We start from the raw sequence: 18,035 nt of genomic DNA on the forward strand, positions 1-18,035 counted from the left end.
CATTATGCACCAGGACTCTGCAGTTATCTCCCATCACTTCCTTCCCCCTCTCTCCCCCAAGTCCTTTGCTTTGTTGTAATACATCATGCCCAGTACAAGTTTCACTTTGTATAATCCCTCCCTGTCCCTATTTATCTGCTTATAAGTGAGATCATTTGATATCTATCCTGTTCTTTTCTGCTTAACTTACTTAACATGATGTCCTCTAGTTCTATCCAAGATAACTCAAAAGTTATGACCTCATCATTTTGACAGCTGGGAAATATTCTACCATATGTGTGGGGTGTGTGTGTGTGTGTGTGTGTGTGTGTGTGTGTGTGTGTGTGTGTGTGTTGCCACTCTCATTGGACATCTCACCTGCTTCCAGGTTTTGGATATTACAAATTGTGCTGCTATGAACATAAGTATACATATATCTCTTTTAATAGGTGATTTTTTTTTTTTTTTACCAGAGTACTGCTCAGCTCTGGCTTGCGGCGGTGTGCGGAATTGAATCTGGGACTTGAGAGCCTCAAGCATGAAAGTCTGTTTGCATAACTATTAAGCTGTACCCCCCGTGTTTTTGTTTCCTTTGGGAAAATCTCTAGGGGAAAAATGATGGAAAATAGGTTAGGTCTATATCTAGCATTATGAGAAAATCCAGACTGTTTTCCACAAAGTTTAGATCAATGTACACTCCCACCGACAGAGCAGAACTGTCCCCTTCCCCCCACATCCTCCTCAACATTTGTTGTTACTATTTTCACAAGGGAAAAGTGATACCTTATTGTCTTTATTTGCATTTATCTGATCATCTGTGGTTTTGAACACCTTTTTATGTGCTTGTTGGCCCTCTGGATCTTTCTTTGGTTAAGTTTTTGTCCATGTCCTCACCCTACTTTCTAATAGGATTGTTTATTTTTTTTTTTTTATACTTCAGTATACTGAGCTTCTTATGTATTTTGGTTATAAGTCCTTTGTCTGATAAACATTATATAAAGATCATTTCCCACATTGTAGGGTATCTTTCTGTTAGGGTGGTGGTATAATTTCTGTGCAGAAACTTTTCAGTCTGATGTAGTTCCACTGATTTATTTTTGTTTTTGTTTTCTTTGATACCAGATTCGAGACTTTGAAGACCTGTTGGAAGCATAGATAATAAAGTGTTCTGCCAATGTTTTCCTCTATGTATTTGGCAGTCTCTGCCCTAACATCCATGTCTTTGATCTATTGGAGTTGGCTTTTGATAACGGCAAAGTGTGGGGTTAATTTCATTAATTTGCATGTTTCAATACAATTTTTCAAACACCACTTGTTGAAGAGACTCTACCTCCATTTAATGATTTTAGCTAACTTGTCAAAAATTCACTGTCCAAAGATGTGGGAGTTTAATTCTCGGATTTCCAGTTCTATTCCACTGATCTGTATGTCTATTTTGATTCCAGTACCAGACAATTTTGATTATCATAGCTTTATAATGTAGTCTTAAGTCAGAAAGTGTGATGCCTCTAGTCTTATTGTGTGTTCCCAATATTTCTTTGGCAATCCTGGGAACTTTTTGGTTCCAGATAATTTTTTGTAACTTTTGTTCTATTTTTTTTTAAAGATACTTGGAGGCATCTTGATGGGAATGATATTAAATATGTATATGTCTCTGGGTAGGATAGCAAATTTGACAATATTAATTCTCCCTATCCAAGAGCATGGGGTATATTTCCATTTCTTTGTACCTATTAATATTTCATTGAAAAGTGGCACATAGTTTCTTTATTTTTTTTTAAATTTTACACAATTACCTGTCAACAGGTGGTTTAAATTTACACCACTCCCATCACCAGAGTTCTGAATCATCAGTCTCCACACTGCAAGTCACCACGGTTCCCCTAAGGTTATAGACATGGGACAGCCATTATCTCTACAAATATCTATCTATATTTATACTTAATTACCTCCTATATTTCTTTCTGATTCAATCTGAACCACTCATGACAACATTACTACCTCCATATGTCCTTCTCCTTTTCATTCCTTCTTTCTGGATGTTGATGGAGCTGTAATTTAGAGCACTCTTATCTTCCTTCATCCTATCACCTTCTCCGATGGAGGAGTGGCTCAAAGTTGTTCTGGAGGATCAGAAGTTAGGAATTCTGGCTTCTATAGCTGCTTCTCCGCTGAACTTGGGTGTTGACAGGCTGATCCATACCCCTAGCCTGTTTGTATCTCTCCCTAGTGGGCCAGAGCTCTGGGGATGTGAGGGTCCAGCACACACTGGTGAGGTGGCCTGCCCAGAGCAGTAGGGATTGAGTGTTGGTAGCACCTGTAACTTGAGGTCTGGGACAGCATGCTGGAATCAGGGGAGCAAGATTTCCCCTGATTCCAGTCAGCATTATCCCGGTGGTCATTCACCCTCCCACAAATGACTGTGATGTCCTTTGTGAGGGCCACACCCTTCCCGTGCTGCCATTGGCTGTTGGGCACCATTGATGACCAATCAAAGCCTAAGGGCGTGGCCCCTTTGTCTAGGGGGTATATATAGGCGGGCACACAGTGGCCTAGAGGGACTACTGAGGTGCAAGTGAAGACCCCACTCAACCAGCATCGTGGATCAGCCTCACGGGAAGGAAAAGTGACAAGAAGCAGTGTCAAGGCACCATGGTGAGATGACCACCCACCTGCCTCTTCTTGCTCCTCCTCCCCCCAGCTGACACCCCAAACCCTATCGCTGTCTTGTCCCACACACTGAGCTTCACCATAACCCCATCTCACAGAGCCCCTGTCCCCTCCATGCCACACTCCCTCTCCCCTACTATGTCCTTCTCTGCTCACTCCATGATATTTCCAGGTAAACAAGCGGCCCCGGATGAACAAAAAAAACGTTAGAGAGAAAGACAAAACTATCAGCCTTGCAGCTCTGCAAAATTACCTGTTTTCCGCCTATCTTAAGCACCCAGACAACTGCCGTAGATGTCTAAAGCTCATTAAGTCGCTGAAACTACAAGAGCTGCCACAGGCCCAGCAGAGGGGGGCTGAGAGCAGAGCGGCAGAAAATGGGGCAGCCAGCAGCAGCGGGGTAGCTGTGCCCCAGGACAAGACTACAAGGCCAGCAGGACAGCAGGACAAAGACACTGAGCATCCAGGAGCTCCCAAATGAGGCATGGCACTCAGAGACCCATGCCTTCTGCCTGTGGGCTGCCTCACAGAGGAGACCCAGGGCACAGGCCAGGGAATTGACCGTGACAGGCAGAGAAACTAAATAAAAACCTCTGGAGAGGATACGCTGTCTTTGAAAGTTCTCTGATGGTGGGGAGGGAGGGATGAGGGGAGAGACATGATGGATGAGGGCAGAGGATGGGTCCTGGGAGCATGGGGGCCTATGGACAGTTAACTATATTCAATGGGTGGGGGGACAGGGTAGAGAGGTGAGCAGGAAAACAAACAGTAAGGAATAGAAGAGGGCCAGAACATGGTATGCTGGTGTGTGCAGTGGTGAATACTCCACGGGGGGGGGGGGTGGGCTGTGGGTGACAGTGGGATTCCCCAGAAAGGAACCAGAAGGTATTGTCATGGTGACCATCCTCATGATGATGTCACAGGTGCCTTATGATGTCAGCCACTAGGTGTCTTCAGGGGCCTGTCCCTCCTCCCTATTGCATGTCACTAAAGCTGCTCCCAAAACCTAAAAGACCACTCTCCTGACCCTCGAATTCAATACTGACTTGGCCATGCTCTCTTTCTTTCCCTCTCTCTCTCTCTCTCTCACTCTCAGTGTGGGAATCAGAACCATTGCTACCAAGGGTCAGACTGTGAGTGTGGTTCAACCAAAGTAGGGCCAGCCAGGGGTTCTCATATGTTCAGAGACAGGATCTATGAGTAAAACAACAAAACACAGAAGGGAGAAACAAATTGGCAGAAGAAACACAGTGGGGTAAGGATGAGACCACAGAAATTCAAAAACTCTTTGCTATAGTGAGTTTCTTTGGCACCCATGGTAACCAAAAAACACAAATCTGACACAGAAATGCTTTGAAGAAATGAAGGAAGTGAATCAGGAAATCCAGATGAAAAGACCTAAAGAACTGGAAATAGAAACAAGAGTATGGGAGTCTGGCAGTAGCACAGTGGTTAAGCACACATGGCACAGAGTGCAAGGACCTGCATAAGGATCCTGGCTGTGAAGCAGGTCTGCAGGTGTCTATCTTTCTCTCCTCTTCTGTCTTCCCCTCCTCTCTGTATTTCTCTCTGTCCTATCCAACAATGACGACATCAATAATAATAATTCTTCTTCTAGTGTTTGCCATAATAATAATAATAAAGAGTAACAAAAAGGAAATAAAAAAGAAACAAGAGTATCTTCTCTCTCTCTCTCTCTCTCTCTCTCTCTCTCTCTCTCCCTTTCCTGCCCATCTGTCTCTTATCCTCTAGCAAAAAAAAAAAAATCAACTGAACTAGTACAATTCTAAAAGCTCCCAGAAAAAAGCCTGTGATGGGAATGGTGTTTATGTACACTCCTAGCAAAATGTAGACAAATAAATCAGTAGTTAATTAATATGAGAGGGAGAAAATCAATTGTATGTCTCAAAGTTTCTCAAAAGACAAACTGAATCTTTTTAATATATAGGCTATGTATTTGATATGCGGACTCTCTCAAAAGCCTAGACCAAGTAGATTAGAAGCATCCAATAGCACAGCTATAAACAAGATACTGGATACTGTACAGCAAACCATAACAAAAGGACTTTTCAAAGTTAACCCAATTAACAAATAATGTGATGATAACATTAACTATCGATTGTCTTTTTGAACCCTAAGACAGCAGGAACCTCACATCTCCACTATAGAGCCCCTTCTTGCCCCAGTCCTGGAACCCTTGGATAGGGCCCACTTTCCCGTATGCATCTCCCAATCCAAACCAAATTAATATTGCATCTGCCGATAACAACCTAACCATCGCAACGACTGCCACCTCAACATGCTTCACCTCAGATTGTATCCAGAGACTTCACGTGTGGAATGACAACCCTTCAGCTTCATTACTCGGGTGAGACCTTTCCTTTTATAGTACACTCTAATTTCATCTCAGATAGTTCACTTTCTAACAAAGTCCCATAACCTAGATATACACCAGTTTCTGTGAGAGAGAGCTTATGCGCACACGTATCCATAAACTACTGCAAAATATATACCTGAAAGCAGAAGTACACTAGATTTTGCATTGAGTACCTCCCTAACACTTCCTCTACACTATTCCAAGCTTGGGATCCATGATTGCTCAACAAATTGTTTGGCTTCGTTTGTTAACTCTCTTTTCAATCACCAGGTACCAGATGCCACCAGGATGCTGGCCAGGCTTCCCTGGATTGAAGACCCCACCAATGTGTCCTGGAGCTCAGCTTCCCCAGAGACACACCTTACTAGGGAAAGAGAGAGGCAGACTGGGAGTATGGACCGACCAGTCAACACCCATGTTCAGCGGGGAAGCAATTACAGAAGCCAGACCTTCTACCTTCTGCAACCCTCAACGACCCTGGGTCCATGCTCCCAGAGGGCTAGAGAACGGGAAAGCTATCATGGGAGGGGGTGGGCTATGGGGATTGGGTGGTGGGAATTGTTTGGAGTTGTACCCCTCCTACCTTATGTTTTTGTTCATTAATCCTTTCTTAAATAAAAAATTTAAAAAAAAAGCCTGTGATAAACAGAAAAAAATATAATAATAAATGCTGAGGGATACAATAACATTTCACAGGGTATCTCTCAACAACACTTCAAAAAATGAGAAAATCTTTTGAGTTAATATTAATGTGATAATGGCATTCTATGATGCCACTGAGGATACAGACTTAATAGATATACTCAGAAACTTTCATTACAGGAGAAATGAATCCATATTCTTTTCAATGTATAAGGAACATTCACAAAGATAGACTCTATGTTAGAACACAAAATAAATTTCAATAAATATTTGAAAGTTGAAATTCTGTTGGAAACCCTGTCTTACTTATAGTAAGCAAAATGGATTATTTGTTACGAAAATAATTAGCATAGGGCTGACATCAAGTGCTGACTATGGAAGCACATAAACTCACAAGTGATTGTGGGCATAGGAAGTTACTTAAACAAGTATCTGGTAGAAGTCACTCCTTTTTCCTGCTTGCCCTTTGCCTGGTGGTCTCCTCATCTTGGACTCAGTGATGCTGCTTCCCTCATGGCCTGCAAACATTGTAGTTGAACACTGGTAAACAATGCTTAAAGACTGTGGTCCATACCACAAGGCTAGCCATTCTTTCCCTCTGCTTATTTCGCTTCTGTGGTTTTTATGAACCTATTAAAACTATTGCAGTGTAATAACCCCCACAGCTAAGCCCAGAAGTTTTATTTTTTTACTATATACATGTCACATTTCCTGACCACTCTTTTTTGCCCATTGTAGTTTGGTTCAACTTTAAGTCTACACCTTCTGACTCCAGCTGGCCTGTTCTAAATCCTGGTAAGTGATTGCCTGCACTACGAATCCTGTGGCCATTTATTTTATTTTATTTTATTTTATTTTATTTTATTTTATTTTATTTTATTTTTGGGATAAGATAGAGGGAAACTGAGAAAGAAAGGGAAGATAGAGAGCTGGACAGAGCAGAGATGACAGCTTAGAGACAACACCTAGCATGAACTCTGCAAGGAGGCTGTTTTAAGCTTGGGAAGTTCCAGTGAGAATAGGAGTTCTGGGTCATGGTGGAGGAGGAGGGTAGGGGTGGGTTAGGGTGGTACCTTGGAAGAGCCCTATAATTCACCCTTGGGTTGGCAAACAAAGGTCTGAAAAGGACAAAGGAAATAGGGATCTGGCTGGGAGTCTTTGGTTTTGTTATTTTGCTCTGCACTTCCCCAGCCAGAAGACCAACCCCTAAGCCTGCTACTTCTTTCTGGTAGCCCTCCTATGGAGCTACTTTCTTTATCAAGATTCCTGGATCAGCAGACATGTTATCCAAAGAAGGGAGGATATTTTCCCAAGAAAAGGCTTTTTTTTTTTTTTAGGGGGGGGGGCTGGGCTGGAGCTCTGAGTGACAGAATACCTGATCAATCAGGGACTCAGTTTTGCCTGGGTTAGTTTACCTGACTTCCTTCCTTCTACCCCTTGAGCTTGTTTGATAGTTGCTTCTTGGGATTGTTTGCTTTTGCTTTATTTAGGAAGGAGAGGAGCCTGTGTGCAGCCAATCTGGAGTGGTTAAATCTGCAGACTGATTGTTAGGGTTTTTTATTCTATTATTATTATTATTATTATTATTATTATTATTATTATTATTATTATTGATTGCTTATCTCTTTTTGTACCTCTCCAGGTTGACCAAAATTAGCTGTTGTTGCTTTTTCCATTGATGGGTGATTGGTGTGCTACCCATTGTGGGAGGAACTTGCTTCTCTCTCTCTTTTCTAAACTTTTCTTTTTCTTCCTAGCTGATCTGAAAAATATCTTTCCTTTAGCTGCTTTTCCCCCCTCTTTTTATTACTGTATTCAGTGGCACTCATTTGTGAATTTTCTTGTGGAAGAAGTCTGACTCGGAGTATACTCTTTCTCTTGCTCCCTTTTTATCTCTCTATCCCTGTGTCTCTTTTCTCCTTTGCTTTCTCTTCCCACTATCTCTAGAATAGTTACAGTTGATTTTCATAGTTATCTATTCTTGCTTTTCCTTTTTTTTTTCTTTTTGTTTTGTTTGTTTTTATTTTTGGAGTAGATATATATTCTTCCAATCCATGATCAGGGGATATTCTACCATATCTTCATATCATCCTCTATTTCTTTTAACAGTGTCATATAGTTTTCCTTGAAAGGGTTTTTTCTGTCCTTTGTTAGATTTATTCCTAGGTATTTAATATTTTTAGATTTAATTGTGAATGTGATTGCTTCCTTGAGTTTCACTTTCTCTGACCCATCTCTTGTATAAAGAAATGCCACCAACTTGTGGGCATTGATTTTGTAGCCTAGTACTTTACAGACTTTGTTGATGATTTCCGGTAGTTTCTTGGCAGAGTTTCCAGGGTCCTCTAGGTATACCATCATATCAGTTGCAAATAATGATAGCTTAGCTTCAGCCTTTCAGATTTGGATTCCTTTGATATCTCTTCCTTCTCTGTTTGCTATGGCAAGGACTTCTAGGACCATTTTGAATAGAAGTGGTGAGAGTGGGCACCCTTATCTAGCTTCTGATTTTAGAGAGAGAGTTTTCAATGTTCTCCTATTGACTATGATGTTAGCCATAGGTTTATCATATATGGCCTTTATTATATTAAGTAATTTTTCTTCTATTCCCAGTTTCTCAAGGGCTTTTATCATAAATGGGTTTTGAAACTTGTTGAATGCTTTCTCTGCATCGATTGATAAAATCATTTGATTTGTAACTTTCTTTTTGATATATTCAGTACACTGATTGACTTGCATATGTTGAACCATCTCTGTTTCCCAGGGATGAATCCCACTTGATCTTGGTGAATTATTTTCTTAATATGTTGTTGGATTCAATTAGCCAAGATTTTGTTGAGGATCTTTGCATCAACATTCATCAGGGATATAGGCCTACAATTTTCTTTATAGGTGGAATCCTTTCCTGCTTTGGGGATCAGGGTGATACTAGCCCCATAGAATGTGTTTGGGAGTGTGCCCTCTTCTTCTATTTTTTGGAAGAGTTTGAGGAGGTAGGGTGTTCTTTGAATGTTTTGCAAAATTCATTGGTATAGCCATCTTGTCCCGGGCTTTTGTTCTTGAGTAGGCTTTTCATTACTGTTTAAAATTCTTTACTAGTGATTGACTTATTAAGTTTATTTATTCCCTCTTGTCTCAAGGTTGGCAGTTGTTATGACTCTAAACATGTGTTCATTTCTTCTGTGTTGTAAAATTTAGTTCCATACAGATTTCCATAATAGTCTACCTTATCTGTTGCAATATCTCCTCTCTTATTTCTGAATGATTTTACCATAGCATTCTCTCTTTCTGTTAGTTAGTGTAGTTAGTGGTTTATTTGTTTTATTTATCCTTTCTGAGAACCAGCTTTTGGTTTCCTTAATATTCCTAATGGTCTTTTTGTTTTCCATTCCACTGATTTCTGCTCAATTTTTAACTATTCCCTGTCTCCTGATGACTTTTTTTTTTTTTTTTTGCTCCATTTCTAGTTGTTTCAGGTGAGTTGTTAGATGGTTTACTAGTGATTTCACCTGCTTATTAATGTGGGCCTGTATTGTTATGTGCATCCCTCTCAGGTCTGGTAGCTGGTTTCATTTACATTGGTATTGAGGTAATTCTTAATTTCTTTTTTGATCTCTTCAATGAACCATCTATTGTTCAGAAACATATTGTTTAGTCTCCAGGCTTTGGGCTAATTTCTTTCTTTTTTATTTCTAGTTTCACTCCTTCATGGTATAGAGGGTTCATTTAAAAATTTTAATATTTACTGATTTGTTTACATTATCTTTGTGACCCAGCATATAATTAATCCTTGTGACTGTTCCATGTGTACTTGAGAAGAATGTGTATTAATTACTTTATGATGGAAACTTCTGTACATATCTATCAGTTCCATCTCATCTATGGTTTCATTTAATATTGTTACTCCTCTATCGATTTTTTTTTTTTTGTCCAGGTTTTCTGTCTCTTGCCGTGAGTGGCATGTTAAAATCTAATGCTATTGTGTTGCTGTAAATATCTCCCTAGATTTCAGTAAGTATTTGTTTTATATATTTGGGGGCTCCTGAGTTTGATGTATATATATTTTTGATGGCTATATATTTTTATTGGGTTAATCCTTTAACCATTATGTAGTGTCCCTCTCTGTCTCTGATTACAGTATTTGCCTGAAACTCCATTTTATCAGAGAAGAGAGTAGCTGTCCCTGTCCTTTTTGTGTGTGAGCTCTTAACTTAGAACTTCTTTTTTCAGCCTCTTATATTCAGTCCATTTTTTTTTTTTTGGATTGTGTGTTTCCTGAAAACACATAATGGATGTATCCTTTCTTTAATACATAGATACTTTGAGTCTTTTGAAAGGTGAATTTAGGCCATTCATATTTTAGGTGATTATTGATATATGTGGTTTACCCATGTCAATTCTGATTTTTGTTTTTAGTTTATTTTATAGAGTTGAATCTTTGTCCATTTGTTTCTACATGACCTTTTGTGAGGATGAGTTTCTGTAGTGAATTCCTTGCTGATTTTTTTGGTTTGATTTCTGTAAATATCTGTTCCCTGTTTTTTTGTTTGTTTGTTTTTTGGTTTTTTTTTTTTTTTGGTTACCATATGTATAATAACTAGCATCATGTATCTAGAAAAGTCCTTTTTAAGTTGATCTTGATTAACAAACATTTTATATAGTTTCTTTATCATTTAATTTCCTCCCCTATTTTATGTTGTTCTTTCCTATTTTTATTGTGTTTTTGTTTCTAGTCTATTTCTGTTCACCTCACTTAAAACATGTATTCTTTCTTTATTCTTTGTTTTTTTTTATTAGTGATTCACAAAATTACGAAATAACAGGATGTAATTCCAGAGTTCTGTGTCCCTATTTTGGACATTGGAAACTGTATTCAATCTCCCAAGGTCACAGATGTGAGTTGACTATTATTTCTATAACTATCTCTGTCTCTATTTTTTTCCCTTGGCCCTACCTTCTCTTCCATTTAAAATTACAGATACAGGGGCTGGGCAGTAGCACAGCAGGTTAAGTACACATGTTGTGAAGCACAAACACTGGTGCAAAGATCCTAGTGCAAGGATCCTGGTGCAAGTCCCCAGGTTCCCACCTACAGGAGGGTCACTTCACAAGCAGCGAAGCAGGTCTGTATGTATTTCTAGTAAGGTGGGGTTGATTGTGTCAAATTACTTTATTTTTTGAATATTTGGGGAAATTTTATTTCTCCCTAATATTTAAAACGATAATTTTGCAGAATACAATGTTTGTGGCTGGAATTCCCTCTCCTTTAGTCTTTAATATGTCATTCAACTCCTTCCTTGCCTCTAGGGTTTGTGAAGAGAAATCTGAAAAATACCTAATAGCTCTGCCTTTGTATATAACCTCTTTCCTTTCCCTATCAGCCTGCAAATATTTTGAGTTTTAAGCTTCCTTTTCTTATGGCACAACAAACTGTGCTCACTGTTCAAAATGGTGAAGTTCTATGCTATGTCGCTTTTCTAAGGATCTTCTTAACTGTGTTGATCTTTTAAACCAGGCTTCTTTTTACCCCAACCATGTGCATGAGTACCCACTTGAGGATGTCGACCTTTCAGCTGTGGATTATGGATCCAATTGGGTCTCTTGTATTTAATTGTTTTAGGAGAGCACCAATCTGTTCACTGTTATGCCATAAACCATGCCTCCCAGAAGTCCCAACATATAGTTTCAGTATACAAGTTTTTCAATTTTTTTTTTTACCAGAGTACTGTTCAGCTCTGGTTTATGATGGTGTGGGTGATTGAACCTGGGACTTTGGACCCTCAGGTATGAGAGTCCGTTTGCATAAAGATTATGCTATCTACCCTCTGCCCTTCACTTACTTTATTAACTTTATTCCTGAATATTTTATTGTTTTTGCTGATATAGTAAAGGGGATTGTCTTCAAAACTTCTTCTATTTTGGCGTTTGCTTAAAGAGATGCTGCTAATTTTTATATATTGACTGTTTTATCCTTCCACTTTAACATATTGATCAATGATATCTAGAAGTTTTCCACTGAATTCTATGGGGTCTTCTATATATCTAGTCCTATATTTTATAATAGTGACAGCTTCACTTCTTCCTTTCCAAACAGAATTAATTCTATTATTGTATTTTGCCTAAATATTATGGCTAGAATTTCCAAAAAAAAAAATAATAAGAGAGAGAAACCTTTCAACTTCTCACCATTGTGTATGATTTTGGCTATAGGTTTACTGTATTCTCTAATAGTCTAAGGAATTCCCCATCTATTTCTATTTTTTTAGAGTCTTGATCATGAAATGATGTTGAGTCTTCTTGAAGGCTTTCTTTACATCTATTGAAGTAATAATATTATTTTTCATTTTCTTTTGTTGATGTGATGAATAATATTTATTGATTACATATATTGAGCCAGCCTTGCATCTCTCAAATAAAGCTTACTTGGTCATGGTGGACACTCTTCTTAATATATTGCTGTATCTAGTTGGCTAGAATTATGTTGACTGTCTTAGAATCTATATTCATCAGGGATATTAGACTGAAGTTTTCTTCTTTATTTGTGTCTCTGTTTGTGGTAGCAGGGTAATGTTAGCTTCATAGAGTGTGTTAGGAAGTATCTCTGATTCCTTGAGGCTCTGGCAGAGTTTGAGGAGTATTGTTATTAGCTCTTTGTAGAATTCATTTGTAAAACCACCTGGGCCTGGACTTTGTTGTTTGGGAGATATTTAATTTATTGTTTCAATTTATTTGGTGGTAATTTGCTTATTCATGTTTTGTAACTCCTCCTGATTTAGACTTGGCTCTGTGCTTCAAATAATGTGCACATTTTCTCTAGGTTCTCCACTTGGGTGACACATAGTTGTTTATGGAATTCTCACATAATACTTAGGATTTCTGTGATGTCTGTTGTGAATTTTATTCACAACATGATTTAATTTGGCACTCTTTCTGTTAGTGAGTCAGGCCAATTGTTTGTTGATTTTGTTTACTCCTTTAAGGAACCAACTCCTAGCTTCATTAATCTGTTTAATGTATTGTTTTCAGTGTTGTTTATTTCTGCTCTGATTGTGTTATTTTACTCCTTCTACATTTTTTATAATTTATTTTTTTATTTAAGAATGGATAAATTAACACAACCATAGGGTAAGAGGGGTACAAATCCACACAATTCCCACCACCCAATCTCCATATCCCATCCCCTACCCTGATAGCTTTCCTATTCTCTATCCCTCTGGGAGCATGGACCCAGGGTCATTGTGGGTTGCAAAAGGTAGAAGGTCTGGCTTCTGTAATTGCTTCCCCGCTGAACATGGACATTGACTGGTCAGTCCATACTCCCAGTCTGCCTCTCTCTTTCCCTAGTAGGGTGTGTCTCTGGTGAAACTGAGCTCCAGGACACATTGGTGGGGTCTTCAGTCCAGGGAAGCCTGGCCAGCATCCTGATGGCATCTGGAACCTGGTGGCTGAAAAGAGAGTTAACATACAAAGCCAAACAAATTGTTGAGCAATCATGGACCCAAAGGTTGGAATAGTGGAGAGAAAGTGTTAGGGGGGTACTCACTGCAAACTCTAGTGTATTTCTGCTTTCAGGTATATATTATGCACTAGTTTATGTATATGTGTGAACATATGCTCTCTCTCACAGAACCTGGTCTATATCTAGGTTTGGGACTTTGTTAGAAAGTGAACCACCTGGAATGGAATTAGAGAATACCATTAAAGGAAAGGTCTCACCTGAGTAATGAAGCTGAAAGGTGGTCATTCCACACATGAAGTCTCTGGACACAGTCCGAGCTGAAGCATGTTGAGGTGGCAATCGTTGGGTTGATTAGGTTGCGATGGGCAGATGCAATATTATTTGTTATGGCCCATCTTGGACAGAGCTAGAAGGAATTATGTTAAGTGAGCTAAGACAGAAAGATAAAGATGAGGATGGGATGATCCCACTCAACAACAGAAGTTTAGTAAGAAGATCTGAAAGGGAAACTAAAAGCAGGATCTGACTAAATTGAAAGTAGGGCACCAAAGTAAGAACCCTGTGGTGAGGGGTAGATATGCTGCTTCCTGGGCCAGTTGGGGGTGGGGGTGGGTGTGTGGGATGGGACACAGTCTTTTGGTGGTGGGAATGGTGTTTATGTACACTCCTAGTAAAGTGTAGTCATGTAAATCACTAGTTAATTAATATGAGAGGGGGAAAATTAATTGTATGTCTCAAAGTTTTTAAAACACAGACTGAATCTTTTCAATATATAGGCTGTTTATTTTATATGCAGACTCAAAAGCCTAGAACAAGTAGATCAGAAGCAACCAATGGCACAGCTATATACAAGATACTGGGTACTGTACAGCAAACCCTAACAAAAGGACTTTTCAAAGTTAACCCAATTACCAAATAATGTGATGATAACATTAACTATCGATTGTCTTTTTGAACCCTAAGACAGCAGGAACCTCACATCTCCACTATAGAGCCTATATTTCCCCCAGTCCTGGAATCTTAGGATAAGGCCCACTTTCCCGCATGCCTCTCCCAATTCTTTCTACTTTTTAAGGGTTCTTTTGTTCATGTGTTTCTAGATGTTTTAGATGAGAAATGAGGCTATTTTTAAAATATATGTATTTATTATATAATAGAGACAGAGAGAAATTGAGAATAGAGGGAGGATAGAGACAGAAGCCTATAGACAAGCTTCACCACTTGTGAATCTTTCCCCCTGCAGGTGGGGAACAGGGACTTGAACTGTGTCCTTATGCACTTTATGTGTGTGTTTAACCAGGTGTGCCACTGCCTGGCCCCAGAAATCGTACTATTTATTTAGAATTTTTCTTGTTTCCTAATGTATGCCTGTATAGTAATAAATTTTCCTCTTCTCCAAAAGCACTGAGCTTTGTAAGGAAGTTATCTGTACCTTTGTCTATTGGTTTTTCCTCTACTGTATTCCTTGTGTTTCTCTTCCTCTTTCTTTGCATTTTCTGTGTTTTAAAAAATAATTGCCATAACTGTGTGTTCCTGGCTACAGGGACCCTTGTAAGTGCTATTCATCAGTTGTTGGGCACCTGGGTTGCTTCCGGGTTTTAGCTATTATAAATTGTGCTGCTATGAACATAGGAGTACACACACCTTTTTGGTTGGGTGTTGTGGAGTCCTTGGGGCATATCACCAGGAAAGGAATTACTGGATTATAACAAAAGTCTATGTCTAGCCTTGTGAGAGTTCTCTAGACTGCTCTCCAGAGAGGCTGGACCAAAATACATTCCCACCAACAGTTCAGAAGGGTTCCTCTGTCCCCACAGCCTCTGCAGCATTTGTGCTGCTGTCGTTTTTGATGTATGCAATTCTCACAGGAGTGAGGTGGTATCTCAACGTTGTCTTCATTTGCATTTCTCTGACAATCAGCGACCTGGAGCAGTTTTTCATATGTTTGTTATCCTTTTGGATCCAGAGGAGTCTGGAGTGAATGTTCTGTTCATATCCTCTGCCCATTTTTCAATGGGGTCATTTGCTTTTTCGGTGCTAAGTTTGCTGAGCTCTTTGTATGTTCTGGTAATTAGTCTCTTGTCTGATGTTTGGCATGTGAAGATCTTCTCCCATTCTTTGAGGGGTCTCTTTGTTTGTGTGATAGCTTCTTTGGCTGTGCGGAAGCTTTTCAATTTGTTGTAGTCCCATTGTTTTGTTTCTGCTTTAGTTTTCCTTGCAATTGGGTTTGTTTCATCAAAGATGCCCTTGAGGTTTAGGTTGGAAATTATTCCTCCAATGTTTTCCTCTAAGTATTTGATAGTTTCCGGTCTAACATCCAGGTCATTGATGCATTTGGAGTTTATTTTTGTTTCTGGTGAGATAAGGTGGTTCAATTTCATTCTTCTGCATGTTTAAACCCAGTTTTACCAGCACCATTTATTGAAGAGTGCCTCCTTCTTTGATTTAATACTTTGGACCTTTGGACCCCCTTATCTAAGATTAAGGGTCCATAGGTGTGGGGGTTTAGTTCTGAGCTTTCAATTCTGTTCCACTGGTCTGTGTGCCTATTTTTGTTTCAGTACCATGCTGTTTTGATAATGATGGCCTTATAATGTAGTTTGAGATCTGGGAGTGTGATGCCTACGTTTCTGTTTCTTCTCCCCAAGATTCTTTTGGAGATTCTAGGTGTTTTCTGGTTCTAGATTAAGTGATTGTAATTTTGTTCTGTTCTCTTAAAGAAACTTGGTAGGAATTTGATAGGCATCACATTAAATTTTTATATGGCTCTGGGGAGAATATTCATTTTGATTATGTTAATTCTTCCAATCCATGAGCATGGGATGCTTTTCCATTTCTTGGTATCATTTTCTATTTTTTTGAGTAGTGACACCTAGTTTTCAGTATACAATCTTTCACTTCTTTGGTCAGGTTTATTCCTAGATATTTTATTGATTTTTCTGTGGCAGTGAATGGGAGTGATTTCTGTATATCCTCTTCTTCGGCTTAGTGTTTGCATAAAGAAATTCCACTGATTTTGTACATTGATTTTGTAGCCTGACATCTTGTTATATTGCCTAATTATTTTCAGTAGTTTTCTGCTGGATTCTTTAGGTTTTCTTATGTATACTATCATATCATCTACAAATAGTGAGAGCTTGACTTCTTCCCTTCCAATCTGTATTCCTTTGATTCCTTTCTCTTGCTGATTGCTATGGCAAGAATTTCCAATACTTTATTGAAGAGTAATGGTGATAATAGACAGCTCTGTCTAGTACACCGATCTGAGGTGGAATGCTCAAGTTTATCTGACACTGCAGCATGAATCAGTTATAGGATTGATCTTATTATCTCTATTCAAAAAGGGGAAGATGAGAGTTTGTTCCTATTTGTTAAATACCATAACATAAGCTATAAATTACCCAATGAAAGAAAATATAGAAAATGAATTACTCATAAGACTTGTATATGTATATCCAAGAAATGAGGGATTGACTCTCCATGGAGCAGTCACCAATCAGGACAGTATAGAGTCAGTAGATAAAGTGATATTTACTTGTTATTACACAGAAGAGACAAGAAAACCAAACAAAGTATCTCCCTAGATCTTCCAAGGATATTGTCACTGGGTTGTACAGTAATATTTTTCCTTCATCCCAGGTTTCAGTATTCATGGGCTCTTAATACTGCAGCCTTAGAATATTCAAATCATAAATTAATACAATTTTTTATTCTAGGATATATTTGTGAGAAATTTAAACAAATATAATATGAATGATTTCACACAGAGAACTTTAATTTTAAGAAATTTACTCTAGAATCCCTTATTCTGTGTGTCACCAGGAATTTGTAATTAAATTTACCTTGTTTTGTTAAAAAGAAAAACCATCGATTTGAGATAAAAAATTAAACACAATAAAATTTATCTTCTAATATATAAAGTACATCACCGTATGGAAAATAATTAAATTGTGAATAATCTTCTTCTTCTAGCGTTTGCCCTTCTTCTGTAGCCAGTCAACAGCGTCAGGTTGAGCCTGATGTAAAGTTTCGAGACCTCCTTTGAATCTGTAGAGGTGGCAGTCATTGACTATGTGGGTCATAGACTGACTGTAGCCACAGGGGCAATTTGGGTCGTCTCTGGCTCCCCAGCGATGGAACATAGTGGCTCACCGGCCATGGCCTATTCAATAGCGATTGAGGAGGGCCCAATCGTAACGTGCTAGGTCAAAGCCAGGTTGACGCTTGCAGGGGTCTGTGATGAGATGTTTGTTCTTTACCTCAGCTGACTGCCAACTCTGTTTCCAAGAGTCTGGAACAGAGAAGTTCAGTGTAGGCATAGAGGACCAGATTGGGTGACGAGACGTCAAGCGTTGGACAGGGTGGGCGAAGATATCTGCGTATATTGGCAGGTCTGGTCTAGCGTAGACGTGGGAAATGAACTTAGATGATGCCGCATCCCACGAATATCTGGCGGGGCGATGTTGCTAAGAACTGGCAGCCATGGAACCAGGGTGGAACGGATGGTTCCAGAAATTATCCTCATGGAGGAATATAATTTGGAATCGACCAAGTGGACATGGGGGCTATGGAACCATACTGGGGCACAGTATTCTGCAGTGGAATAGCATAATGCCAGAGATGATGATCAATCGTAGTGTGGAAGCGCTCGCGCCCCATGAGGAGCTGGCCAGTCTTGCAATGATGTTATTCCTCGTGCCCACCTTTGCTGCAGTTTTTATGAGATGTTTGTGAAATGACAGAGTGTGATCGAGAGTAACGCCAAGATAGACTGGCTGGGCTTCATGCCGGATTCTCGTATCGCCAAGCTGCACATTAAGCTCACGCGAGGCCGAGGCATGGTGTAGATGGAAAACAGATGATACCGTTTTTGCAGTGCTAAGGATTAGTCACCATTTTTTACAGTAA

Source organism: Erinaceus europaeus, chromosome X (assembly GCF_950295315.1).
Source record: "Erinaceus europaeus chromosome X, mEriEur2.1, whole genome shotgun sequence".
NCBI lineage: Eukaryota > Metazoa > Chordata > Mammalia > Eulipotyphla > Erinaceidae > Erinaceus > Erinaceus europaeus.